General features: G+C 41.3%; 1 protein-coding gene across 3 annotated transcripts in view; it reads right to left on the bottom strand.

Annotated features, from left to right (window-relative positions):
• The window catches only part of ARHGAP21 (Rho GTPase activating protein 21), a 111,539-nt gene that overhangs the window by 95,057 nt on the left and 2,352 nt on the right, over positions 1 to 14,130 (bottom strand). The window lies entirely within an intron of this gene.

Below are 14,130 nucleotides of genomic sequence, written 5' to 3'. Positions count from 1 at the left end.
ATGCTGGCCACATGACCCCAGAAACTGTACGCCAGCTCCCTCAGCCAATAAAGCGAGATGAGCGTTGCAACCCCAGAGTCAGCCACGACTGGACCTAATGGTCAGGGGTCCCTTTACCTTTACCTAAGCCCCAAAGACCCTCCTATAAAAAAAACTTGATCTAATGAAGAACCTATGGGGATTAATTTCTCCTCCTTCTAGAATTAACTCCTGCTGCTGTCTGCTACCCTAGGTTACGAAGGCTGCTAAAAATCCACTTGAGGTCCTGAAATTAAAGAAAGGGAGGGGTTGCTATTACCAGAGAAACTAAGGAAGCCTATTTACAAAAGCCAGTGAAGATTTGAGAACCGAGGAAGCAGCCACTGTCATCCCAGTGAAACTGACTGCACTAATTGTGGGAGCATGACCTTCCTCAACATCTCTTCTGTAAAGCAAATTGAGTTTTTCAAAGAGATCCTGCAAAGCGGGGAGGTAAATAAGAGGAAGAAATCCATTATCAAATTGGCATGCAACAAAGTGTCGAATCTTCAAGGTAATACAATAGGTAAAGGTAAAAGGGTAAAGGACCCCTCAACGGTTAGGTCCAGTCAAAGGCGACTATGGGGTTGTGGCGCTCATCTCGCTTTCAGGCCGAAGGAGCCGGCATTTGTCCACAGACAGCTTTCTGGGCCAGCATGACTAAACTGCTTCTGGCCTGGCGCAATAGAACATTGTGACGGAAACCAGAGCACACGGAAACACAGTTTACCTTCCCATCGCAGTGCTACCTATTTATCTACTTGCACTGGCATGGGTTTGAACTGCTAGGTTGGCAGGAGCTGGGACAGAGCAAAGGGAGCTCACCCCGTCACGGGGATTCGAATCACCGACCTTCTGATCAGCAAGCACAAGAGGCTCAATGGTTTAAACCACAGTGCCACCTGCATCCCATACAATATAGCTCAGTTGATAGAACATGAGACTCTTGATCTCAGGGTTGTGGTTTTGAGCCCATGGACAAAAGATTCTTGCACTGCAAGGGTTGGACTAGATGACCCTCATGGTCCCTTCCAACTCCATGATTCTATTATTCAATACTTGTAGACCTTTTACTCATTCTTTTTCTATTCTTTAGGTAAAGATGAAAAACGCCAAACTTAATGGTTAGCCTTTGTTTTGCCTTTTACCAAATAATGCAAGCAACATCAAGGTAGCAACACTTCAGGATACTTTTCCTGAGTAGTGGTTTTAGACTCCTATTAATGAAGTGTACACAATGTAATAAACTCCCCCACAGTTTATTTCTGCAATTTGCCACCAGTATTAGAAACAGGTTACAAATATATGAAGATTAGTAGGTTTGTTAAAAGGACGTGTATTTCACAGCATTTGCTTAAAGTCTTGAACAAAGAAAGGTAAGTGGCTAATTATGCAGATCAGCATCACTTACGCTTTATACCAGTGTTTCCCAACCTTGTGCCTCCAGATGTTTTTGGCCTACAACTCCCATCATCCCTGACCACTGGTCTTGCTAGCTAGGGATGATGGGAGTTGTAGGCCAAAAACATCTGGAGGCACAAGGTTGGGAAACACTGCTTTATACCAACTGCAGCCTCTCCTGGGCAGTGATAACCTAGCCATGGTTACCCATGCAATGATAACATCCCATTTGGATTATTGCAATGTATTGTACACAGATCTGCCTTTGAAAATGGTTTGGAAACTTCTGTGCAGAATGCTACTATCTGGAGTTTTGACTGGCACAGTGCCTAGGAATCACAAGCTGTCTCTTTCACTTCTGGACCCAATTCAAAGTGCTTCCGCTCGCCTTTAAAGCCCTAAATGGCTTGGAGCCCAAGTATTTGAAGAAGCACTGCCTTCCATACTAGCCAGGCCACACATTGAGGTCAGCAATCAATACCCTTCTCCTGAATTATATATTATTTAAAACAGGGGTGGAGAACCTGTGTCCCTCCAGCTGTTGGACTCTAATCCCCATGGCTGTGGCTGATGGGAGTTGGAGCCCAACAAAGCAGAGATTTCTCATCCCTAGTTTACTAGAACGGGTAACATGCCCTTGATCAGAAGAAAAACAACATTTGATAATATTATTTTCCTCGCCTTTCTACTTTCACAGGAGCTTATGATATCTGCATTTGAAAACACCACAATTTTAAAGGGGTAAAAGTTATCTATTTATTACATTTATCTTCCACCTTTTTTCCAAGGAGCTCAAGGTGACATACATGGTTCTCTTTCTCCTCATGTTATCCTCACAGCAACCCTGTGAGGAAGGTTAAGCTGAGAGACAGTGACTGGCCCTATGTCACCCATTCATCTTCATGGTCTTCCAGGTCTTATAGTACAAGACTCTAACCACTACACCAAAGGAACACAAAATATAGGGTCTATATGTACTTTTGCTGGAATTCAGGAGAATCTACCACCATAATATGCTTTCCTAACTCCTTAGTTGTTTCTTTATATGAGATGCTGCACTCAAACAACAGTGCAGCAGGACTGCAAAAGGTATCTAGTACAGTACTGTAGAAACAGAAGTACATACATTACCTTTGCACAAAGAGTAATGAAAATCTAGACAGTGTCATCACTCTGCCAATGTGCAGCTTCAAGGCCTGTCCACACTTAAACAAGCTTTTCCGAATTCCAAAATATTTACATTTCAAACAGCAATACTGTACAATTTCTGCATAATAGTGGCTAGCACTTGTTTTCTTCAGAATTGCAGCCGGCAAAACCCGAGTCCAAACCTATCATACAAACACAAGTTTCCAGACAAGGACGGCGCTGCTCCACTACCTGTCAATACTGGTTTGGATCCAGATTAAGCTGAATTCCATTGAACTCCGTGGGACTTCAGATAACGATGGCTGGATTTTCACATTCATTTCAATGGGAAACGAATGGGTAACTAAGTAAACCTGGATCCCAATCACTACTTTTCCTTGCTGGGATTTATTTAAAACTTAGGTTGCAAACATCAGGCTACATATTATGGAGCAATGTCCTCTCCTGAATCTGCTGCTCATTTTAAACCATACATTCTGATGGCAGAAATTACTTGCTTAAAACATGTTTCATGCCACTACCACCTACTCACACCTATTTTTGTAGGATATATATATATATATATATATATATATATATATATATATATATAAACCAGGCAGGAGCAGCAGTCCTTTGGAGTGCAATCCTTTAATGCAAATGTGGAATTGGGAGTCAATGTTTTGCATACAGAAGTGTGCTGGCAGAATCTTGACTCCCAATTCTATAGTCACATTTGTTCGTCTTCCCACGTGCAGATACCCATCACAGAAAGATTCTAGAAATATAGTCAGGAGGCAGTATCCAATGAAGTAATTCCATGAGCATACGAATTCTTGTCTGTGCAACAGAATTCTTCCTCCCTTTCCTCTCTCCACACATTCCTCCTATCTGTTCTGGGAGTTCCACCAAGCCCTTGGACAGAGTGTGCACAGGTGTATGGGGCGAGGAGACCAAACAAAAGTGCTGCTGTGCAAATGGGAATCCTTGTCCTAATGGAACTACTTTGCTGGATACAGTCCACAGTGTATCACTCAGTCTCTGTATAAAACAGTAAATGCCAGCCAACCAATTTTTCTTACGTCTCTGTTCATAAATTCAGGTTACAGTATGCCATGTGAATTTCTACAGCTCACCTGTTAACTCCCAACCAGGTATACTCCCAAACTCTTTTGAAGCTGCCCCCCAATTAATAAGACTCCCTAGGAAAATTTGAACAGTTTCTTCCGTACTTTCTGCAAATAAGTAAAAACTCTGCTGTTTCAGCTGTGTCCTTTGGGAATTAACAACTGCTCAGTGTCATGTTTTGGTCGCTGCCATTTTCAGTTCTATTATGTTTTTAACATTATTGTTCTGTTAATCATTGTAAACTACTATGGAGATTGGATGAAGAGCTGGATAAAAATCTTGCAAACAAACAAACAAACAGACAGACAGACAGACAGACAGACAGACAATACAATATCTACTTGCCGCATTTAGCTAAGATATTGGACAAACACACTATACTGCAGATAACTTCCATCTAAGCATTAGCATGTCCACACGAAAGTTAATGTGAAAGCATTTTCCTGAGCACTACACAAATTTAAATCAAATCTTGAATGTATGTATGAAGGAGGGAAATACAGGCAAAATGTAAAAAAAGCAGAAAATTACAGCAGCAATAAATGCAACAACAAGCTATCTGCATGTTAACATACCCAAGAGAGGATCAGCTACAGGAGCTCTGGAACCAGATCAGGAATTCTGATTAACTCTCTGCTGTTGGCAAAGCAGAAACTACCATAGCTGTCATAGAATGGAGGCTATGGTGAGTGCCACCAGCATATGGAACATTTTTGTAATTCATTTCTTTCTGACACAGGAAGTTAACTTCCAGAACAGAGAGTCAATCCAAATTTTCTGAAACACATGTGATGGAGACCCCCAAGACTGTTCACATGAACAACTTCCAAGAGCACAACAAAACTTCCTCTCCCTCTCCTCTTCCCACACTGACCCTGAAACTGCTCCAGAAAAATTGTGGAAAACCCCAGAGCACATTGGGGGGGGGGGGGTGCCACATAGGAAGGGAGAAATCTATTGCGCTCCTGGTAGTTGTTCCACATACATAATTATTTAGCTGAATCAAGCCTGTTTAACAAGTGACAATTTCATTCCTAGCACCTGTCAAGCTAGTCAATTAACAAAGAGCTATGGTCCTTGGACATTTTTTTATCACCGTATTGGCCCAAATATAAGGTGCAGGCGGGACAGGATGGGAGTGCTATCGTAAAAGCCAATTTTTGTAAGGTTTAAGCCGCACTTTAAGTTTTCACAGTCAGAATTTCGAAAAAAGTATGGCTTATATTTAACTTTTCACAGTCGGAATTTGGGGTGAACACTGCAATTACCTCTGTCTTCTGCAGACTCTATTTCAGCTTGTTTGATTTCAGCCTATCAAGCACAGTCATGAGACAATAATTCAGAACAGAGAATGTCCCTGAATGCTTTGATAACACAATGTAGAGGTGAGAGTCACTAGTACAGTGAAAACACCCTACAACAAGGCTCCAGTCCAGATCTTCTGTCCCAGCGGCTTCAGACTGATGCTAAACAGCCCTGGTGATATATAGATATAAATATACGCACGCACGCACGCACGCACACACACACACACACACCCCTTGCAGAATACAATCAATCCCCAATGGTCCAAACTATCCATCAGTGAAGGCCTGCTGGAGTACATGCAAAGAGAACTACTCAAGAGCCAGACCCATTGGTTCTCTTAGATGTTCAAGGTGGGGGTTGAATCAATTTGCATAGTTAAGAAATCCAAATTATCAGGATGAATAATTTTCTCCATCAGCTTCCAGATGCAGATCTACCAGGGCCTGACTGAAATGGGTTCTAGAAAAGTGTTATCCAGAAGTGGAGTTACTCGACCACCATATGTTCAACTTCCTTCTCTAAGACAGTGGAAGATTCAAAAACAGCCCTAAAGCTGGCTAGCTCATCTAACGATGTCTAAAGATGATTTTATCAGTGGGTGCATCACTGCTTCTCTTTAAAATATAGGAAGGAGGATATATTACTTCAAACAGCATGCCAACATCCCACAAATCAGGTTCCAGAAGAGCTTGATATATACATTAGGCAATTATACATTAGGCAATGCTTAACTAATTATGCTAGTGAACTGTCCTTTAATATCAAAATGTGTACAGACTTATATTACCGTATAACCCCTTGACCAAAACAATGCAAAAATTATCAAGGAGTAAATGCACCACTCAAAGACTCCATCTGACTGGAAGTACAAACTAAACTAAGACCCTTTGCCATTCTCTTGCATATCAACCACCTTTCATAAGGTCTTAACTAAATGAGCATGCACTAGGGCTGCACTCCTATGTGCATTGCCTTGAGAATATGTCCCACTAAACCCAGTAGGACTTACTTCTGAGTAAACAGGCACAGACTTCAGCTGCAACCTTTAAATTGCCAAGATCTACTTGAAACCTGCAATCCAGAAATATAATCAGCACCACAGGGGTACAGCCCTCTTTCAGCAAATCCAAGTGAGGAATGTACAATGCAACGCTAGTTTAGAAGTAGAGCCAAGACTTTTACTTGGTTTTTGGAAGACTTATTACTGAAACTATTTAAAATCATTGCACAATTCCTCCTTTTCAAACTAACGGTACGATCACACAGGTAATGTTTTAACCACAAATGAAAATATTATTTGGTTTAGGTTCTAGAGGCATAGTTCCTCGAGTACTTGTAGTTGGAACTGGAATATCATTTACCGTCACAAGCAACAGTGGCTGGGAAAACAGAATAAAGAAATCATAAGCAAATACTATTATATTAATGGATGTAAACTTGGGACAGCTAGCAAGATTCAGATACTGTGCAGGACTTACTGTCCAAAGTGGTTTACTCACCGCAGTACTGGATTTGCCTCTTGCAACTACTGCAAATTGAATGTTCCCTAGCAGGGAGAAAAGAATGACTATGATAACAGAATGATTCCTCCATGCAACTGAAGTCAATGGTATGAGCAAGGAAGCTCCACCACTGCCTACAGCGTCAAGGGAAACGGACACAGTCACTCTGGAAAGTTTAAATCTCCTATCTATACAACAGCTGCTAGGGCTAATTCTGCCATTTCATTCGCAGTCTACTTGTGAAAGACCAGCAATTTAAGACATGGCATTTAACAAGGTGTGTCTGTGCAATACTTCTGACACTACCTGGCCTCTAGAAGATGATATTCTATTCTGTACTGGATTGGGAGTTTTAATTGAAAAATTGTTCAACATTGCCCCTACATAATTCATTGGGTAAGGTAAAGGGACCCCGACCATTAGGTCCAGTCGTGATCTACTCTGGGGTTGCGGTGCTCATCTCGCTTTATTGGCCAAGGGAACCGGCGTACAGCTTCCGGGTCATGTGGCAGGCATGACTAAGCCGCTTCTGGCGAACCAGAGCAGCGCACGGAAACACCATTTACCTTTCCGCCGGAGCGTTACCTATTTATCTACTTGCACTTTGACGTGCTTTTGAACTGCTAGGTTGGCAGGAGCAGGGACCAAGCAAAAGGAGCTCACCCCGTCACGGTGATTCGAACCGCCAACCTTCTGATCGGCAAGTCCTAGGCTCTGTGATTTAACCCACAGCGCCATCCGCGTCCCAATTCATTGGGTAGGAAGTTATTAAACAAATAGGACTGAGTCCATGATTGAGCCTATGATTAGGCCCATTCGGAATAAAGGCATGCAAAACTAACCTTAGACTATACTAAGGAGCTCCTGGACGTATGATCCAACTCAAGGAACGAAAGTCCACATCTTGAGTAAGCCTCTTGCTGACTCGTGGGTACTGTATTTTATCTATTGTAGTGCAAATACATTTGAGTCATCACATTACTCTTTATGTTGAAGGTGAAAGGGCCTCTTCACAGCCAGATATGATACGGGTGTGGTCCTGATAACCTCCGGGTGTTCCAACACTAACAATAGCTAGAGTCAGAATAGCCATTCATCCATTGAAATATATGAGAGAATCTCCTTAGTAGACTGTTTTTAAGCAGAGAAACATTTCTGCAAGAGTTGGGAGATGGTTCTATCCCTGAAGTGCTCAAGACGTAATTGCACTTAGAACAGAAGTATACAAGGCTTTTGTTGAATGTGCAAAATTGCTAGCAATTTTCATGATAGATGAAGGTCACTGGCCAATACATAATTATTATTTTTTATGTTGCTCTGTTTCATGGAGTCTAAAACAGCTTGTAGTTTTAATTAGTATCAAGTGTTTCCCAGCGTGATCAAGAAACAAAGTGAGCACAGAGTAACATAAGGGGTAGGGAAGAGAATAAGGTATTAAACCACTTATTATCACTAAAATGTCCTGATAGCATTGCTGCTTTACCTCAAATCCTGCCAGGATTTCAGCTTGTTTAGTTCCACTGGCTTCGCTGGGGTTAAATCAGCTCAAAAGAAAATATTCCAGCTGAAATTGATGGTTTGATATGAAGTCCCAGAGGTATTTGCTCAGTGTACTTAGCAAGTCAAGACCTTTGCTGACATTAGGAAAGAAGTCAATTTTGTATACAGCATTCTAAGTCAAGGATGTGGTCCTACAAATGCTGCTGGACTACATTTCCCATTATCCTCAATCATGGACCTTGAAGGGCTGAGGCTGATGCATGCTGGAGAGTGGTAACATCTGAGGACCAAAGGGTCCCCTGTCCCCATGATATATACAGCATAAATCCTTTGGAGTGTTATGCATATACTCTCCTATTTCTAGCTTACACTTTCAGTGACTACTTAAGAAAATGTCCAAGTAAGCAAACTCTTCACATCAACAAACATTTAAAACTGTAATTTTAGAGTAGCTGCATTTGTGTACATAATTTGCTACAGCTTCTTCTAAGTGCAAAATATCACTATTGAAAAGGTAAACACAGAATAAATTGTCAGCTTTGGAGAAGAACATGAGAAAATCATGGCACACAAAGTTTATGAATAATCCAAACTGCATGAAAACATATTCCGGAGGGGAATTCTAGTCAAGTGATAACATCCATTTATCTTTCTTTTTTTTAACAGGAAAGGACAAAGTAAACATGAAAAAATCAAAGTTTTAACACTGGTTTAGTTACTTAAGTATTTTGTTTATTCTTGGGGTTTTTTTTTATAGGAAGGGGCAATTTATACTTGCATTTATCTATATTATTCTTTATAAATAAAATGATATTTATTTTAAAAAAGAAACTGATAAAGATGGCGTTTGTCACCTTTTTTGCGAAAGTAATGCTAGCAGTTTTTAAAACTGGCATCTTTTGCCAAAGCACCATTTAATTTCCACATAGTTGCTATACAGAAACATACAAATAAATGCACATTGAAACTCACTAATATTACAGCAGTACAGTATTTAAATGCAAATGAAGACTTAGCTGGCAACACAGATTCTCCATTCTCAAAGGAAATCCTTGTCAGTGTCCAAAATGAAGACTAAGGGTCCCCCCACCCCCCATGCAGCAGGCTGACCTGAAGTGACATAGCAATTCCATTTACTAGATTAGTGTCGAGTCTGTGGGGAAGATTGACGAGAGGTAAACATATAGAAAGCTCAGTGGTCCTTCCCCCACTGCCAAGGTGCTATTTCAGTGTCACATAAGTGTTATGAAGCCCTTTCACAACAAGCTACTTTTCTCCTGATAGTCATTGTGACAGTCCTTGGACACACCTGTCTACGTAAACCGCTTGCATGCATAAAAACTACCTAATTTTAGATATTGTATTAGTATTATATATTTTAATGTAAGATCCTTCAGTACTAGCATATTACTGAATATGTACAAAGTACACTGTCTAATTTTGCAACTAGGAAAATGAAACCAAGAAAGAGCCATTTATCACAGGACTAGGCCTTTTTGAATCTAACACTGAATTAATATTTAGCATAGCATATCCAAGGATCAAGCTTTCATCTTCCTACGACCTCCTTTCCCTCTCCCTCCTCTGTGGTGGCCTCAAGGAGCCTGAAAACTTTTGCTTCCACTTCTAAACTAACTAGAAGGTAAAAAGGTAAAGGAACCATGGATGGTTAAGTCCAGCCAAAGGCGAATATGGGGTTGCGGTACTCATCTCACTTTCAGGCCAAGGGAGCCAGAGTTTGTCCACAGAGAGTTTTCTGGGTCATGTGGCCAGCAGGACTTAACCTCTTCTGGCACAAAGGAACACTGTGACAGAAACCAGAGTGCACAGAAATGCCGTTTACCTTCCCGCCACACCGGTACCTATATATCTACTTGCACTGGTGTGCTTTCGAACTGCTAGGTTGGCAGGAGCTGGGACAGAGCAATGGGAGCTCGCTCTGTTGTGTGGATTCGAACTGCCGACCTTCTGACCAGCAAGCCCAAATAGCTCTGTGGTTTAGATCACAACGCCACCTGTGTCCTAGAGCACCCTGTTACATATGTACCCAGAGAAACAGATTAGTTTAGAAGTGGGTGCTTCTGATCTGCTCTTCGCAGCCAAAGGAGAAGAGGAATGGGGAGGAGGAAGCACATGAGTGATCCAACACAATTGTCCAAGTTGGACCACAATGTCTGAAATGCAGCTGAACTCAATACCGTTACAGCCACACAATCTACCATTATAGATGATCACCCCCAGGAGCAACTAATTACCAACATGTTACAGGAAGTTTCAGACAATGACTGGAAACTTCTGTTGTTGAGTTCCAACCCATCTTCATCCCATTCTTCATACAAGGCAGGCAGCTAAACAGAAAACAAGACTTGCCTATCATTATTTTCTGAAAAATGTTAGAGGGTGCATTCAAACAAAGACACTAGCCCTGGATGAAAGTTTGCAGTCCTACATGCATTAACTCATGAATACATCCCACTGAAGTCAATGGGACTTGCTTCTGAATAAACCTGCAAAGAATCAATTTGCATTTGCAAACTCCTAGTTTCAGAGGATGTGCATTTAAAAACCAACAATGTGCATTCCTAAGGTCCAGACAACTTGTGATTTTTATCACATGACGTGTTAGCACCACACCACCACCGCAAAAGTAGCCATGTGAATCAGTCAACCTTTGCAAAAACATTCTACACTATCCAACAGCAGTTCCTAAGGAAGTCCTCCCCCCCCCCCAAAAAAAAGAGCCCAGCAGTAAGAGAACTAATCAATTCTACCAGCCAAGGTGCAGGTATATGGCTAGAATTTTATCTCAGCTGTATTGTGGAGGAAGAGATATGGATTAACTCTCCATCACTCAGTGGTGTTTGGGATGGGAGGGGATGGAAAACCAAGACCAATTAGGTCTGCATGAATAGTGAGCTGCACAGAAATGAAATGGTGCTGAAGTTGGTACATGAATAGTTTCAGAACTAATTAGTCCTCCTGTAATTAAGAATTTAATGTAAACACCTCCTGAGTTTGAATGAGTCACAGCATCCATTTTTAAAGACTATTAACGTCTCCTGTCATCACATCACCAGCAATAAAGCCATGAAACTGAGTGTAAAGACAAGTATAACACATACATTATAGTAGTTATCCATATACTTTCGACTGCATGGCTAATTATATTCATAAATGAAACTCCATCTGTTGCTCCATAGTATGTTAGAGATTACCACATTGTGAATGGAATTGCATTATATAAAGCCAAAATATTGCACAGTATGTGGGACTGTTCTGAAGTTGTTCTAGATTGTTTTCACATCTGATTCATACACATGCAAATATAACATCCAATGATAAAATGTGAGGACATCCCAGAATTCTCCTCAGCTTTCCAGAAAAACACACACACCATGCCAGACAAAGCCCTGCTCCTATCTGTGAAGTAGCTCAAGAGGAACATGTGAAAGGCAGCCATGAGGAGAGAGTGAGCTGGTTCGCACTACACACTAAGCCAAACCTTGCCTTAGTGAGACCACACAATGTATGGCCTCTCAGAGGAGCTTGTAGTCACTCTGCTCCTTCTTGGCCCTTGTGGACACCATGCATGCAAAACTAAGTCCTTAGCTACAGCTCATGCTTAGTGAGGGTTGAGTTTAATCATGTGTCCCAGTTTGGACAACACACACTCAAGCAAATTGTGGCTTGGCACAGCACAACGGCGAAACAGAACGGGGATGGTCGAAGTGGCGGCAAGCTCCTCTCCAGGAGTCTGTGCGTGTGCATAGTCTTGCTTAAATTGGTTTGGTTTAGCATGCCCTGCAAAGCAGGACAGTGTATTCAGACTCCCACTTTTATTAAGTCTGTCAAGCCCTGGTCTGGTTCACTGTTCCTGGGAAATTTGTTAGAAGAGATTTCAGAAAGCCTCAGACTTGGTCCCTTTTCCTTTCTCCCACTCACTGTGGGATGAAACAAAATGAAGAGGAGATCCCTTGCCCTGCACAGAGAGGAACATGGACAAGTGCATATAAACTCGAGAGTGGCATATAGTGAAAAGCAGGTGTACACAATATAGCTGTCTTCTGTTCTCATATCTAACAAGAAATTCTAAGATGCAACAGCAGCAAACTATAGTATTTGCCAAAATGTATTATTGTCAGCACTGGACTAGTTCACGCATCATGATGCCTAATCACCAAACCGTGGCGGGGCAATCAGGAGCACCCCCCCCTTTGGCTCACAGGCATCCTTCGCCAGAAATTTTCCACTCTTCCTATTTCGGTTAGTATTACCAGTGGTTCAGTTATTACATGACAGAACCAGCAAAAGCAGTTGACCTCTAAATTAAGGGACTGAAACAAGAATTAGAAGCTAGTTTCAAACTATGCTTAACAGTAACCAGATTTATGGAGGTTCAGACATAATGCTTAACCATAGTTAGCATTAACCCCAAAGAGAAGGGGGAAGGGAAGGAGGAGTGTGCAAGCCTATGTCTGGCCACCAGAAAGCATGATTAAATTTTACTTAAATAAGAAAATATTCCAGTAGAGTTGCAATTCGACAGAAGTATATTGTATGCCTACTCTGTAAATGTCATGACTATTCAGCGAACAGAGGTGCTAAGGTTCATTCATCCAAACTGTGTTCCAAAAACTGTGCTGTCACCTATGCCATAAAATATGACTTCAAAGATCAATTCAAACACCATGTTAAACTCGACCATAAAAACACTTAAAGAAGTCTCCATATCTGTTGAAAACTATACACCATTCCCAGTGTTCTTCAGTTAAACCCACCCTAAAGTAAGCGATTCCAGTTTTAAACCGAGGTACTGCTAAAGAAAGCTGCATTAAAATTGATATCCCCCCCCAATATGAAAATAAAAAAGTCCAGTAAGTCCACCTTGGAATTGCTCATTTTGAAGAACCAACTAAACAGCAAGCTCCACTGTGAGGGTCCAGCTCCAACTGAGTTTGGTAGAAAGATGTACTGCTCTATTGGTGCCATAGAATGAGGTACACAGAACAGGAAATGCTGTTTTTGTTAATGAAATGCAATCTTTATTTAGGATATAAAAATTCTGCCAGGGTGGAAAGACAGCCATACTGCTCTCAACAACCTAAAGTGTCTCTATGAACTCATAAACAGGAGCTGGTTCAATGAAAAGGTATCATCTTACCTATTTTATATGCCTCAACTCGAAGGGATTCATTATGGTTTACCATGCTAATGATAGGCAGATTATAGGAATGGTCTCAGAGAGCCCAGGATTCCACATCTTCTATACAGTGCACGAACTACTGAGAAATAATTATCAATCGTAACTGTTTCTCTTCATTCACTGCTCTGCTTTAATGTTCTCTCTCTCTCTCTCTCTCTCTCTCACACACACACACACACACACACACACAAAAATGATTAGGGGAGAGGGGTAGAATCTATTTCTTGCTATCATTTGCAAAGATCACCGAATGCTAAGCCACAAACAATAACCTGTTACAGTTCTCCACCACGTTTTTCTACTCAGAACTTATCCAGCTGTACAGATATATTAGAAGGCACACTTAACAGAGGATTGATCTTACAATACCACGTGGCACTGTTATATCAAAGCACTCGGGTAAGCCAAGGACAGAACAGTAGATTAAAGGCTCCCCTCTTAAATAAACACTATTTTTAAAAAGTGTCAAATTCCATTTCTCAAAAAGGGTATTGACAGCAATGCAGCTACAATTCACTTATATATTAAGCAAGGGTATATATAACATAAGAAAATGACACAGAGGACACTTCCACCTCACAAGGACTTACATGCATGGGGCATGAAACTTTCACATACCATATGCTCCATATAAACACAGACACAGCACGATACTCCAGCATGCCTCAGTCCATCGGAAACCCTCATAAAAATTTGAATAAGAGGAGTCACCTTTGATGTGTAGTGCAGAACAAACACAGCGCTGGCGGAGATTTAATGCTATTAGTACTATTAATATGGAGCCTGGGATGAAGGGTTGAAACAGGGGCCTTTCTAAGGACACGCTATTAGTCTCAAACGTGCAGTGCCACCGTTAAGGAATTAAAAATATACAACTTTCCAAATTAAAGATGCACATAAGAATATCCCAGGAACAACTCTGGACAGGGGAGCAGAGATGAG

Source organism: Podarcis gaigeae (genome assembly GCF_964106915.1).
Source record: "Podarcis gaigeae genome assembly, chromosome: 12".
Classification (NCBI taxonomy): domain Eukaryota; kingdom Metazoa; phylum Chordata; class Lepidosauria; order Squamata; family Lacertidae; genus Podarcis; species Podarcis gaigeae.
Note: the sequence above shows the minus strand (reverse complement) of the source record. Positions and strands in the feature narration are given on the sequence as shown.